The 13,461-nt window shown below is 47.8% G+C and overlaps 1 protein-coding gene across 1 annotated transcript in view; it reads left to right on the plus strand.

Annotated features, from left to right (window-relative positions):
* The first annotated feature begins 7,614 nt into the window (after positions 1-7,614).
* Positions 7,615-13,461, plus strand: part of TESK2 (testis associated actin remodelling kinase 2) — an 86,156-nt gene continuing 80,309 nt past the window's right edge. The window contains exon 1 of the mRNA XM_065673486.1: positions 7,615-7,794. The gene's annotated coding sequence lies outside the window, so the exon portion shown is untranslated. The remainder of the gene's footprint in view (positions 7,795-13,461) is intronic.

Below are 13,461 nucleotides of genomic sequence, written 5' to 3' on the forward strand. Positions count from 1 at the left end.
CTCATCTTTTACCAGCTCATAAAAAACCCCAAGCATTAAATCTCTGCCCCTCATTGGAAATGTATTTCTAGCTGCTTGCTACTTACCACCACCAAAACTACATGTACCATTTTCTGGCATCCCATTAAGGCAGAAGTAATTGGGCTTGTACAAATTTCCCAGTTCTAAGGGGAATTATTTTAAGCGTATTTACAACTTCTTGGTAAGTTTTAAGTCTTCTGCTTCCCATAGTCACCACAGGGCTGCCCTGCAGAGCAAAAACCCCTTTGCGCCAGACAAGCTTGGGCTCTTGGTGCTGCAGTGTGCACCCCTAACCTAGCACCTCAGGGTGGTGGGAAGTGTGCCACGTGTCCCCTGCAAGGGACCAGGGTATTTCCAGACACCCATCCCTGGGGAGGACATGAGCCCCAGGGATGTTAGCACTGCTGGTTGTGACCACAGCTCATGAGCATGTCCAACGCCTGCAAGCTTCTGACTCACATCTCTTGTCTGGTCTCTCTCTGGAGACGCCAGAACCATATCCATCTCCTCTGGCTTACAGATAGTGGCTCTCAGTCGTCAAGGTTACCGGTCCGTCTGCTTTAATTAAGCATATAGACATGGCACGGGTGTCTTCAGCAGCTGGGGGACAAGGAGAGCAATGGGCTGGCATTTCCCCAAGGGTCTTGTGAGCAGCACGATAAACCTGAGCAGATGAGCCCCCCTGCAGGTCACTGCTATTACTTTAGCTGATCCCTGCGCTCATTAGGATTGCCGCTAACACACTAATGAGGAATCTCCCGCTCCCCATAGCACGGAGGGGGCGGTTGGAAGCAAGAGAAGTGACTGCATCAGCATGACAGTGTTTTTGTGGTGACACTGCTGCTCTGCCACCCTGGAGAAAGGAGCAGAACTAAGGGGCACTTTAACATCCCCCCTGTTGGTGCACAGCCTCTTTCTCATGGAACAGCAAAAATGCTCCCCTTAGACACCAGGCAGCAGCCCCCTGTGTCTGTGTGGGTTATGTAGGTGCTCTGACATGCTCAGGGGGTAGGTGCCCTGAGCTGTCCTTGAGGATGACTGAAAACACCCCTGGCAAACCCATGCAGTGCCTAGGCCAGACAGGTCTGGGTAGCAGCAAGAGTTGAAGACTTAGAGTAACTTCTGAAAGAAAGTTTTGTGCTCAAAACCATCGACTTCTGCCAGTCTCCACGCTCTTTTGCAGTGGGTTTATTTAGTTCCTGTCCTTTTATTTCTGGCCGGTGGCCAAAGCACACAGCAGGCCAGAGATGATAATGTTGATTGCGTTAATTTAATAGGAAGAAGCAGATCATAGAAAATAAATGAGTGGAAAATAGTGGCAGCAAAAGGGCTGAGGGGAAGTCAGGGTATAGGTAGGAGGGAGGGAAATCTTGGTCCTGGGAGAGATGTGTAAGCTCAATGCTCGGGCTGTGCCCCCAGCCCCCATAGTGAGCAGAGCAGTGGTGAGGCTTTGGTCCCATTGCCACTGTCACCTAGCACGGCCCCACACAACCTGAAGAGTGATCACCTCCTTTTTGCAGCATGGAGGTGAGTGGTGGCGGCAGCAGGAGCCCTCTGGTGAATCATCCCATTTCTTGTGCTTCAGCCCCTCTCTCCTCTGCCCTTTGCCATGGGGCACTAGGAGCAGCACTGTTACACATACAATCCTAGGATGGTTTGGACTGGGAGGGACCCTAAAGCTCATTTAGTTCTAAGCCCCTGCCATGGGCAGGAACACCTTCCACTAGAGCAGGTTGCTCAAAGCCCCATCCAACCTGGCTTTGAACACTGCCAAGGATGGGGTATCTTGGTCTGGCCTTACAAAGAGCTCAGTGGATCCTAGCCTGCCCCATGCCGCCCTGCAAACCTGCTTTTTTCAGGAGGTCTGGGCATGATTAGGGTTGGTATTGGGTTACATGGGCCAGTATATCACCCCTAGATGGCTGCTCTCATGCTCATGAAGCACTTTACTGCAGGACAGGGAGAGGGGCTGCTCTCAAAGGGAGACAACTCAGAACTCAGGGATTTTCAGTTCCCAAGGGAGCTGGTTGCCAACGGAGTGGAGCAGAAGAGCTGATCCAGAGTGAGTCATTCCCCCCTCCCCAAGGTTGAAACATTAAAAGTTTTTTTATGGGAAGCAAATTAAATCCCACAAGTCAGAGCCATGAAAAAAAGGAACTTATCACAGAGCAGGAGATGCTATGGGTGACTTGCAGGCAGGCAGAGGGAGCATTTGCCCAGCAGCCTGGGATATTACATCTCCTCTGTCTCTCCTCCAATGCAAAGAGCACTGCCATTCATCTATTTTTAATAACAATGACGCAGGCAGTAAACCTGACTTCAAGGCAGGGAGCTTGTCTTCTTCCCCCTGCGTATCTGTCCTGACTCATCTTCCGCTCCAAGAGCTCTTCACAGCTTTGTAACACAGCGAAGGAAGAAAGCAAGAACAAAACTGAAGGAGAAAAGGAGATCAGGCAGCAAAGCATTAGAGGCAGAGAACTGTTCTTGGAGAGGAACAACAAACACTGTGACTTCGCTGGCTCAGGGAGCCAGGGAAAATTAAGCGTCTGGGATACCTGAATGTATCAGGGGGCATGCTGATCCGAGAGCGGGGTCTCTCAGCTGAGCAGGGATCTGGTAGCAGCTGGATGCTTGTAGGTCTTGGAGCTCTGCAGAAAGCGCTCGAGGAAGCCGGGGGAGAGCTAAGGTGCTGGGATGGCCAAGCTGAAGAGCTCTGCTGTGGCAGAGGTCTCTGATTTCAGTGCTGTGAAAGGAATGGGTCTCTGCACCATTGTAGTTGCAGAGATAAGGGCAGCAAGTGTGAGGAATGTAACCAGAGAAGGGGAGGCTGCTGTGCTTTCATCCCAGACAGGAGCTGGGTTATGTGGGGAGCGAGGATGGTGCACCAGGCAAAGAAAGAACACTTTTGGGCCTTGCCATGGGGCAGGAGAGGTGGGACTGATGGTCGTTTGGGCTGATGGCCTCAATGTTTAATAGGACTGTGGTCTCTTTGGGTGTCCACCACAGTCCAGGCTAGTGCAAGTCTGTATTTCTGCACTCTGGTGAGTGTGATGCGGATATACCTTTGTCAGATGTTGAAGGTTTTCCCCTACAGAATTGGTATTTTGGATTCAGACAACCCCAAACCTGTGGGGCTGCTGAGAGGAGCCGTTCCCCAGGCCTGCCCTGAGCAGTGGGATCTCACCCTTTCCCCTCAGCTCTTGAGGGCTTGAGCATTGTCTGACGGGCTCTGCCAAGGCTGACACCACTCAGGCACAGTGACACGGCATCAGTCCTGGCTCACCATCCCAGTGCTTGCACAGCCTCATAGCTGGGAGCACCACAACATCTGTGCTGCTCCATGCCCATGGTGCCACCAGGAACCTGGCTATAGCCACGCCACAGCACCATTGCAGTGTGGACAGGCTCCAGACAGAAGCCAAGACAGCAGATGGCCATGGTGAGCAGGGAGGGGAGCACACTGGTGACAGCATGGCAGCTGCCAAGTTGGGAACTTCCATCTGCCCAGCACAAGCCCTCTCTGATTCATGAGGCAGGGTGCCTGGTGCTTGTCAGCCTCCTGCCTGGGCTCTGCCCAGCCTCCTGGAAGAGCAATGTGGAAGATGCTCTGGCAATCCCATGGTTGCCAGGTTCCATGCAGAGGCTCATGGTGCTGGGTTTGGGCTGACACAGCAGCATGGCTTTGTGCATGAGGGCATGCTGATTGCCTTGTCTACTTTGGTGGTGAGACAGAATTGAGTCCTCATCCAGAGCCCTCCTTGCTGTCAGGAGGATGGTCATGACATGACAAGGAGCACACAGTCCAAGGGCAGCCCCAGTTCTGCTTTCCCTGCTCAAAGTGGTGGGAAATGCCCTCTCGCCCATGAACAAAGCTCACATTGGTCTGCAGAGCGCACCTGCAAGTCTGGCTGAGGGAGGTGCAGCAGGAGGATGCACCTTCAGGGAGCCTGTGAAGATGCTTTCTGAAATCTAGGTTTGGTGTGTGACTGGAAGCCTAAAGGGATCATTTTCCATGGACAGGGGCTAGGAAAGGGACAATGTTGGCATTAGACAAGAGCAAATTCCAGGCATTCCCTCTGGGACTCACTCTTCCAGCTCCAGTGGCATGACTCCAGATCCCTGCTGGTGTGAATCAGGGCCGGATTTGACCAATCCTATCTAAAGAAGATGTTTTTCCTTGATGTGTTTCATTACATGAAGTGTGTAATGGGTTAAATTACTAAAATGCCCAGTCTCATCACAGTGCTGTGAAGTGAAACCACTCTCTTGGTCCCTTGGGAGGGGAGAGAGACAGTGCCCTTTGCCTGACATTAGTTTAATTTTGGAGCCCACAGAACCTCCCTGTTGAGGCAACACCTGCTCTGCTACAGGGGAGGCAAATCTGCGTGGCCACATTGCAGCAGATTCCCCCTTCCCAAGGAGAAGCCTTCCAGACTTGTCTCCTCTGGGGCATTTCCAAAGCCCAGAGGAAGGGAATTCCCCCCTCCTTCCTGCTCTCACCCAACTTGTCTCATGTCTATTTTTATCACCACCCTGTGAATTAACCCTTGGCTGCTCTTTTGCCAAACCGGTTACATTTGAAAGCCAAAATGGTCTGTCTGTGGAGGAGAGTCAGCCTGAGAGCAGCAAACCGCAAAGCCACGGAGCTGCTGTTTGGAGTGGCTGAGCTTTGCACGGGGCAGCCAGCCTGGGGGCAGCTGGGGAAGGGGAATACCCGCGGGGAGCAGAGCTCCCTGCAGTGTTTACAGGCAGTCTGACCCTTCTGGGATGCAAGAGAGAGATGGTTAGAGCAAAGTACACTGTGACATCTGCAAGACTTTGCCTTTAATGAGTCTCTTTGATGAGTCTTCATGAGGACGCATAGTTAATTTTCCTCTCTCCGGGAAGGCTCCAAAAGTCTTCTGCAGATTTCAAGGCCACAGATTTGCTGGGGTGCTTCTGCCGGCTGCCAGGAGGGACGTGGGACTTCCTGAGACAAAGGTTCTGCTCCTGAGGCACAAACACACATGGTCACCAGCAAACCCCATGTTTTTCTGCTTTCAAAACATAGGCCTTCGAGATAAAGCTGTAGGAGGGGTCATAAGACTATCTTATTTCCTTCTCAAAGCAGGGATCATCACTGACATACATCATGTGGTGTTGTATAAAATACAGTGAGAGTGTTTCCAACTGAGGTTTAACTTTACTGAATCATTCTGGCATGTTTTAACGATGTTCTTTTGTGTGAGCCCATGGGATAAATGCTTATTCATGGATATCACCAGTAAGACATCTGCAGGCCAAAAGCTGAGACAACATATATCTTGTTTGGGAAGCAGAGAAGAAGTGAAATATATGATGGGCAACCGGGGAAAGATAATTCATTTGTTTGAGTGCTGGGATTAGCTCCCAGCAAAAGAAGTAATAAAAACCTACCACCAGATGTCATCTTGAAGCTAGCGAATAACTTCCAAACCGGCAGGGACTAGGGATACGGGGGAATACAAGATGCAAGGACAAGGCACTGGGGTTTCTTTAAGGGGTACGAGGCCACAGGGATCACTGCACCCTGGCACAGAGAATGGGGACGGAGACGTTCCAGAGTTGGCTTTGCAAAGTCTTTCCAACTTGTTTAGATAAATCCCAGCAAAACATAAATGTAACTCTAAAAGGTAAGTTCTAAAAGATCAGTCTTGCTGACAAGCCCCATTCTGGAGCTCCAACCTGCTTGAGTGCCCAAGAGCAGAACACACTGGACCTGAATAGTTCCATCTGCTTCGTCACTGATTAAAATATGACAGCCATGATAATAATTTTTTAATGGCTTAATTACAGAAGCTTCACTGCACCCTGTGTTTAAGCCGTCATTAGAATAGATGTTTACATGTGGCTGGTGTTTAACATTTGGGAGTGTGGGAAAATTTCCTGTGAAGGAAATCCAGGCGGAAAATGAAGAAACCAGGACGATTCTTTTCCCCACACCAAGTACTTTTAATCTGTTACCTGTGCAGAAATGCTTACGTGTTTTGCAGTTAAATACACAGAGAAAGTTTCACTGTAGACCTGGGTGAAATTCTGAGACTAAATTCAATCAATAAACTGGAGAGTAGAGATTTTAATCCAGCCGTAAGGATTAGTACTCTATTCGGTACTATTTGCACAGTTGGTGCCAATGTTTCCAACATGAAACTCCCTCAAGTGAATTTTGGATTGAGCTGAAAAGATTATATGTAAACTTAATGGCAAAGGATAATGAGAAAACATATTACTAATGCTTTCTAATTACTCTTTTCTATTAGTAATGGCAAGGCTGGGTAATGCGTTCTTCCTGTCTGAGACCCTTTTGAGTTAACCACTCTGCGAGTTTTAACTGTTTGGGATTTGGTTATTCAATACAGGACTCTACAGCAAACGAACTTTGTTTTTTTGAAGGGTTTCAGTAAAAATAGCTCAGCTGTTGCCAAAGATGAGGTCAGGGAAAAAGATCAGTCCCTTGTCAATGTAAAACAAAACCAGTCCCCCCTCAGAACCATTTAATGAGATGTTCTAGTCCTGCCACGTGTTGGAATGGATACTTGAAGTTTGGCAGCGCGTCCTACCGGGAAGAAAGGTATCGTTTTCTATACCTGTTACAGGCTGCCTGCATGTGGGTAAGTTCTAATTTGACGAAGAACAGTTTGTCTGTGAAAAATCACAGACTTATTACAGCTTGGCAGCCAAAACCTCCGAATATTTGGGATGCATTAAGCAGGCTACAGGCAGGGACTCGCGGGGCTGAACAGGATGCTCTGTGCTCTGACTGACACCACGGCTGGGCTGCGGGCAGCTGGAAAAAAAAGGGAAAAGTTCCACTGCTGAACCTGGAGGGAGGAAGAGCCCGGAACAAGGGATGGATCCTGTGGGAAACATAGTCGGAGGCAGGTAATTAGGGGTAATAATAACCTCAGGGATGCCGTCACGGAGCCCAATTACGGTCACTATGTCTGTGTGGCTGTCGGATGCGGGACGAGGACTGGTGCCGGGGCTGCCCGGGTCTAAGGCGCTCCGCCGCCGGCTCCCCTCAGCGCCCCTGCCAGCCGTCGCCATGGCACCCGCGCGCGGCCTGTCGGGGCTCCGCACGCCCGTTGCGGTACCCGTCCCGCTGACAGCTTCGAGCCCACCGCTGCCTATAAACATACGGTGATTGGCTCTTCCGCCCGTCCGTCACTAGCGCACCGCACTCCTATTGGCTAAATCTCTTATTTATAACCCGCCCTCAAAAGCTGGCCAGTGAAACCGAGGCGCCCCTAGCAACGCCCCCCTCTCTTTCCTGCCACTGGCTCCGTCCCTTCTCTCGGGAGTTGTTGTTTCTCGTTTGATTGGTCAAACCGCCTGCCTCTCAAGTGGCTGTGACCAATTAGAAAAGGACGCTCATATTGGACTACCTGTGAGTTCCTCCTCCTAGCTTCCCTTTCTCCATTGGTCGAGCGACACTATCCATCTGGCTTCTCTGGGCGCCGATTGGCTGCTAGGGAGGGGCGGCTCCCGGGCGAGTGCCGCCCGGTGCTGTGGGCGGTTCGGCGGTGGTGCTCGGCGGGGGGGGAGGAGGCGGGGGCCGCGGCCGTAGGAGGGGGAGGAGCCGCGGCGATCGCGGCCCCGGTTGCCGCAGCTGGGCTCCCTCCTCACATGGGGCCCCCGCGCTTGCCGCAGCGGCGCGGCAGACCCTTGCCGGGCTGTTGAAGGGCCGGGAATTGGCTGCGGCTTGGGCCATGAGAGCCCCTGTCGCCCGCAGGCCGTGCTGGCGCCGCTGCTCAGGTAACGGCCGGCGCGCGGCCGCTGTGGTAGCGCGCGGCGAGTGTGTGTCCGTCCGTCCGTCCGTCCGTCTGTCTGTCTGTCTGTCCGCGTTCCGCCGGGGTCCCCGCTGAGGGGAAGGACCTCACGGGTTGGAGACACCCCCGGCGGAGGTGAGGGTCCGCTCCGGGTAACGGCAGCTTCCAGCGGAGGGGCCGGGGCAGCCGGTGGGGTCCCGCCGCCACCCGCCCCGGGCGCTGTGGTGAGGGGAGAGATGCGTTGCGGTGGGCAAGTGCGTGGGGCGGCCGCGTTCCCCCCCCGGGATGAGGGGGAGCGGGTCAGGCTCAGCGGGACTCCTGAGCTGCCGGCGCAGCAACCCGTGCCCTGATCCGGGGGCAAGGGTCTCTCTGCCTTAGCTTCGCCCAGCCGCAGGAGATGGTCATTTTGCCAAGAGGTGTGAAAGCTTGGCTCCTGTTTTGCTGTTTCAAGCTCTGCCCTGTAAGAAAGAGTACGTGAATCATGACTTAATGACAGGCTCTACTGTTCAGGTGTATGTGCATATATGTTTGCTTGATGGCCTTCAAATGAAAAGTGCTGTATAAATGCAGATGATCGCTTTTCATGTTGTATTCCTTTGAGGGTGGCAAATGCATTTGCTTTAAGTACGGAGGACTTTCCACTTAGGTATTCTGATAGGTGGTACCTTGATAGTTGAAAGCTGAAATTTCAAGAGTACTAATTTTATGTAAGTTTACACATTTCTGTTTGTTCCCCTAAAAAAGTCTTGCAGCTGATATGTAGGCTAATTTATGAGAAGCCTTTCTGCTTCAACTGAAATGATATATTTTTCAGCAGAGATCAGAGTTCTAGCCTGTTTTATTGTCTGCAGAATCAACAGGCTTTTACAGTTCCATGGACTTAATTAGGCAGTGGAATTTACAACCTAAGATAAGATTTTTTTATGAGAACCTCCACTATGCCCAGTGGACTAGTTATAAACCTTTCCATTTAGTCATCATCTTTGGAAATTATTGTTGCATACCGTATCCTGATAGGCCAATAAAAATGTCATTTTCTGACTCTTGCAGAAGTATACTGTACAGCTGTGTGATTCCATTGTCCATTTTTGTTTCTTCTCCTGTAAAACTTGCAGGTAGAACACAAATAGCTTGAACTGAAGGCAGAGGGATGTGTTCACTGTACCTGGTGGTGTGTGTGTGCTATCTCCTGTGTTTTCACTTGGAATTGTGCTGTTTCACTGGGGTGAGCAGCCGGCAACTGGAGCAGAGCAGGAGACAGGGATGGAGCAATCCTCACTTCACTTCTTAATATTTTAGGGTGGTGAGGCGCTGGAACAGGCTGTCCGGAGAAGTGATAAATGCTCCATCCCTGGCAGTGTTCAAGGCCAGGCTGGACAGAGCCTTGGGCGACACAGTCTAGTGCAAGGTGTCCCTGCCCTTGGCAGGGGATTGGAACTGGATGATCTTAAGGTCCTTTCCAACCCAAACCATTCTATGAGTCTATGATATTTTTGTGACTGTGGAAGCAGAAAGTTGATCCAGATGCTGTGTTGTGGTGGTATAGGCCTCCCATAACCTCATTGTACCCATCAGCTCTCTACACTTGCTTCTGCCATTAGAATTCTTTATGCAAATGATTTCACAGATTCATGAAAGAAATGCAGGGTTAAAGGAGAAGACTGTTGCTCAGTGTCTGCTGCAGAAAGGAATGAAGCCTGTGGTTCACTTGCATCATAGGTTCCCTTTCTGTATTCTTCCTGTAGCCGAGAACCATGCATTTGCACAATGGCAAAGCTTTTTATTGTATCCTTGCAGCATGGTATCTTGCAGCCTGGCACAACAATAAGAGCTCTTCTAGGCAAGCTCTAAAAGGGAAAATGTTCATAGTTTTTCTTTTTTAAAACCCTTTTCCTGCTTATTCCTTCATGTCTTCTCTTGAAGTTGTGTATTTATCCATAAGTACATCTAATAATTGGCAGCTCTATCACCCTGGCTCCATCTGTTGTCTGTTGCCCAGTCCTCTTTTTGACTTAGATAGTAAGCTGCTTTTCATATGGTCCTGTCACTTTTTCTTAAGTTGAGCACATTTCTGGTAGTGGCTAAGCTACTTTTTGATATGATTATCTGTCCCATTGCCTGCCCTGGGAACTGCGGTAGCTCTTGCAACCAGGAATGTAGTTGAGATGTACTTTTGAAGGCTGACTTTGTACACAAACTGAGTTCTATGTTTCCCCTTGTTACCCAGGGTGTTTCAGATTGATACATAAATAGCAGCAGACTTAAATGTCCCCACTACCTTAACAACAACAACAGATTTAGGAAGCCCTCTGCTCACTTCAAAAATTCACAAGTCAAGACTGTGGTTGGTTTGTGCAGCCAGTACCTGAAGTAAACCTGGTGTTTCACTGTAATGCAAAGCCAGTAGCATGGAGTGGTGTTGCAGGTGTATTTTAAGGGTAGGTTACAGAATGTGCTTTAAATATTTGTGGAGATGATGCTTTTAGCTGGAAAATACAGATATTGACTGCCTCGTGTGATGGTGTATAAATATAAGATTGTATCCAAGAGAGGTGAGTCAGGTATGAAATGCAGCCTGGTGGCTTCATCTCTCTTACAAGTGTTCTGGTTCTCTTTTCTTGCCTGTGCTGTGCTGGATTGTCTCACTGGCTGCATCAAAACAACTGAAAGTTGTTTCCTGTCTCTTGTGAAGCCTGCCCTGCTAATAGAGCTGTCAGCCCTCAGTCATAAACCTGGCAGAGAGGCTGAGGGGGAAATTCCTTGATTATTGAGATGTTACAATGCCTGGTGGTACTGGAAGGCTTTCATTCGCCTTGTTTTTCTCAAGAGCTAAGTAAACGTCAGCTTGTTGACACCTGGAAGGCATAAGCTGCTTCTCAGTGTCTTTACTGAGCTCTGTTTTGTTAGGCAAACATAATATATTTAAATTATCCATTTGAAGCAGCAGCTGTGTATTGTACATGATCTACTTGAGTGATTATCTAACTCTAGTGATGCTCTGTAACTAGGCTGGAGTCTGTCTGCACTGTGGCTTGGAGTGACTAAACCCAGGCCAGGAGAGGAAGGGATTTTTGCAAGGTCTTCTGTGGAGGTGTAGTTTTGTGTTATAATTGGACCCTGGCAACTGTTGGCAATTATACTGTGGGCATAAGGGTCAAGTGGGTTTCTGTTTGTGGGTTTTTAATATTCCTCCCCTCTTAGCTCCCCCAGTTATATTTGGTTTCTAAATACATGTCACAATTTATGCCTGTGCTTAATGCAAATGTTTTTAAACGTACAACCTTGGCCCTGAATCCTGAGCTCTACAGTAAGTTAATAGCTAGTCTCTCGTACTGGTTTCAAGCTTGGCTACAGTCACAAAATAAATGAACTGTTTGTTTCAGCTTAGCCTCTCCTGGAGGTTTGTTTGCATTATAAAACCACAGTGCAGTTCAGCAGACTTCTAGTTTCTGGAGTGGTGTAGTAGGGTTAATGCAGGTCTCTTCTGGGGAATGTCAGCCCTGGTTGTGGGAAGCTTGTTCTCTGACAGTACTGGCTAGAGCTAGGAATTATCTCCTACAGGGGAGACGAAATTAAAGCAAAATGTTACCTAAATGAAAATAGAAAATGTTGGGATTTTCATGTTCAAGCACAGTGTGGTAACTGAAGCTATAAACTGCACTTGAGACTTGTCCTGTAAAAGCAGTCAAAAAAACTTCAGCTTCAGGATGAGCTCGGCCAAACACAGTGCAAGCTCCGGTACTTATAGCTACCTTGTCTGTAAATATTTGGTACTATCTTTCTCCCATAGTCAAGTTACGGACAAACCAGGGAACTTCCCTCTGTTAGGAAAGGGGATGACAGCAGATGAGAATAAACTTGTGGAATGCCTGGTCTTTGTTACCTGTTTAGTTTGAGTTCTCGTGTTTCGTTCCCATTTTTTTTCTTTTTCCTGCAGGCAAATGACTTCAAAGTGAATTCAGTCTTTGGAAGATTTTGTTCTTTACATTCCCTTTAAGCTTTTCTAAAATTTGCACATTACTACAGTGAATTTTTCTCCCTCACCCCCCAAGCTGTTATTTTGTTGAGTGACACTTGCCAGCATAATTCCTTCCTGTTTCTGTAGTGCTGGGTTTTGAAGCTACAGCAGACTGTGAGCTTAAATAGTTAACTCTTGGCAAATTACTTATGTCAAAGCTTTGGCATCTTGTTCTTCAGAAAACCTTTTCAAATTAATACCATGCATCCACCAGATTTATGGCTTTCCAGGCTGAATGCCTAGCGACAGTCTTCTGTCTAAAAATGGTTGTTGTTGTTAAGGCCATCTTTTAGGAAATTGTGAGCTTGACATTTGAGTGCAAATATGCACGTATTTATAAAGATACTGGGGACAGAAAACGTCTTAGTAATGAATTGAAATGTTTATTTTGGAAAGATCTTGTCTTATGCCCTGAGTTATAAAGGGATGCTGCTAAAGTTGACAAGCCTTGTCCCTTTTTATGTCTATAAAATAGAAAATGTTAAGTACTGGCTAATATATGTCACCTGTTAGTTTTACGTTGTTACTGAGGGGTATAACTTGATGTGCTATTGTGGGGTTTCCATCTTCAAATGAAGTCTTATGCATTGGTTTTGAAAGCCAAACCTCTACATAGCCAAAGAAATGCTGACAGTATTTGTATTTATAGCACTTTCCATGATTAAAAAGTCAAGGCTTTCTTTTAGTGGAGAAACTGATCTTCATATAATGCTAACATGGATTTTTTTTTTCTTCAATTTCATTTACCAATAAATGAAAATGTGGTAGGGTATGCAATGTGCTGCAGTTGTGCTTTTCAGTAATGTAATAAATGGATGAGTAGGGCAGGTATGCATTTTAAGAGGTGTATTTCTAAGTTATTTCTGTCTTGGCGGGGTGGGGAGCATTTTTCTTGTATAAAGATGTCAGAAAAATTGTTCTGAAAGCTGAGAATTTATTGGGGGGTGGTTTTTTTTAAAGTGTTCAGTGTCTTTTTTTTTTTTTACCTGGCCTTTGAGCACAGCTGTGGAATTTTGAAGCTGAAGAAAACCCATCCAACAACCTCTTAGTTGGTTACAGGATTTGCAGAATAGTCTTGGATTCTGTTCAGAGCACTTTAATTAACCATACAAGGTAGTAAATTAAAGTACCTCAGACTGACTTGAAAGTCGATTAAACCTTGCTTGATTTCATGGAGAATGTGACCATTAGTTTAATTGGCCAGAATGACAGGAGCCCACTTGGAATGGTGCCCACTTAAATTCTTCCTCTCATTCTGTGTATGCAATCCTGGGCAGAATACTAGACAAATGGAGCTTTATCCTAGTAATTTCCAAGGATTTGTTGTAGCTGTCTGGAAAGACGGCAAGCTAGCAGGCAAAAATGAAGGAATGGGTTACTTGGGAATCCAGATGGCAAAACCTTTTGGGGTTTATGTTGTGCGAAGTACTTTGAATCTCTTCTTTCATTGTGGGATTTGTGCAGAGTTTTGCAAAGTTCACCATGTGATTTCAATCAACAGGATGTGTATGTGTGAGGGGGATTTTTTGTTTTGTTTTTGTTAAATAGATTCAGAGACTATGTTGAGAGCTGATCTTTTGTTAATGGTGTCTGGATGCTTAAGACAGACCTAGGCTTTTCCTCCTGTTTAAGATA

This window comes from Lathamus discolor, chromosome 3 (assembly GCF_037157495.1).
Source record: "Lathamus discolor isolate bLatDis1 chromosome 3, bLatDis1.hap1, whole genome shotgun sequence".
NCBI lineage: Eukaryota > Metazoa > Chordata > Aves > Psittaciformes > Psittacidae > Lathamus > Lathamus discolor.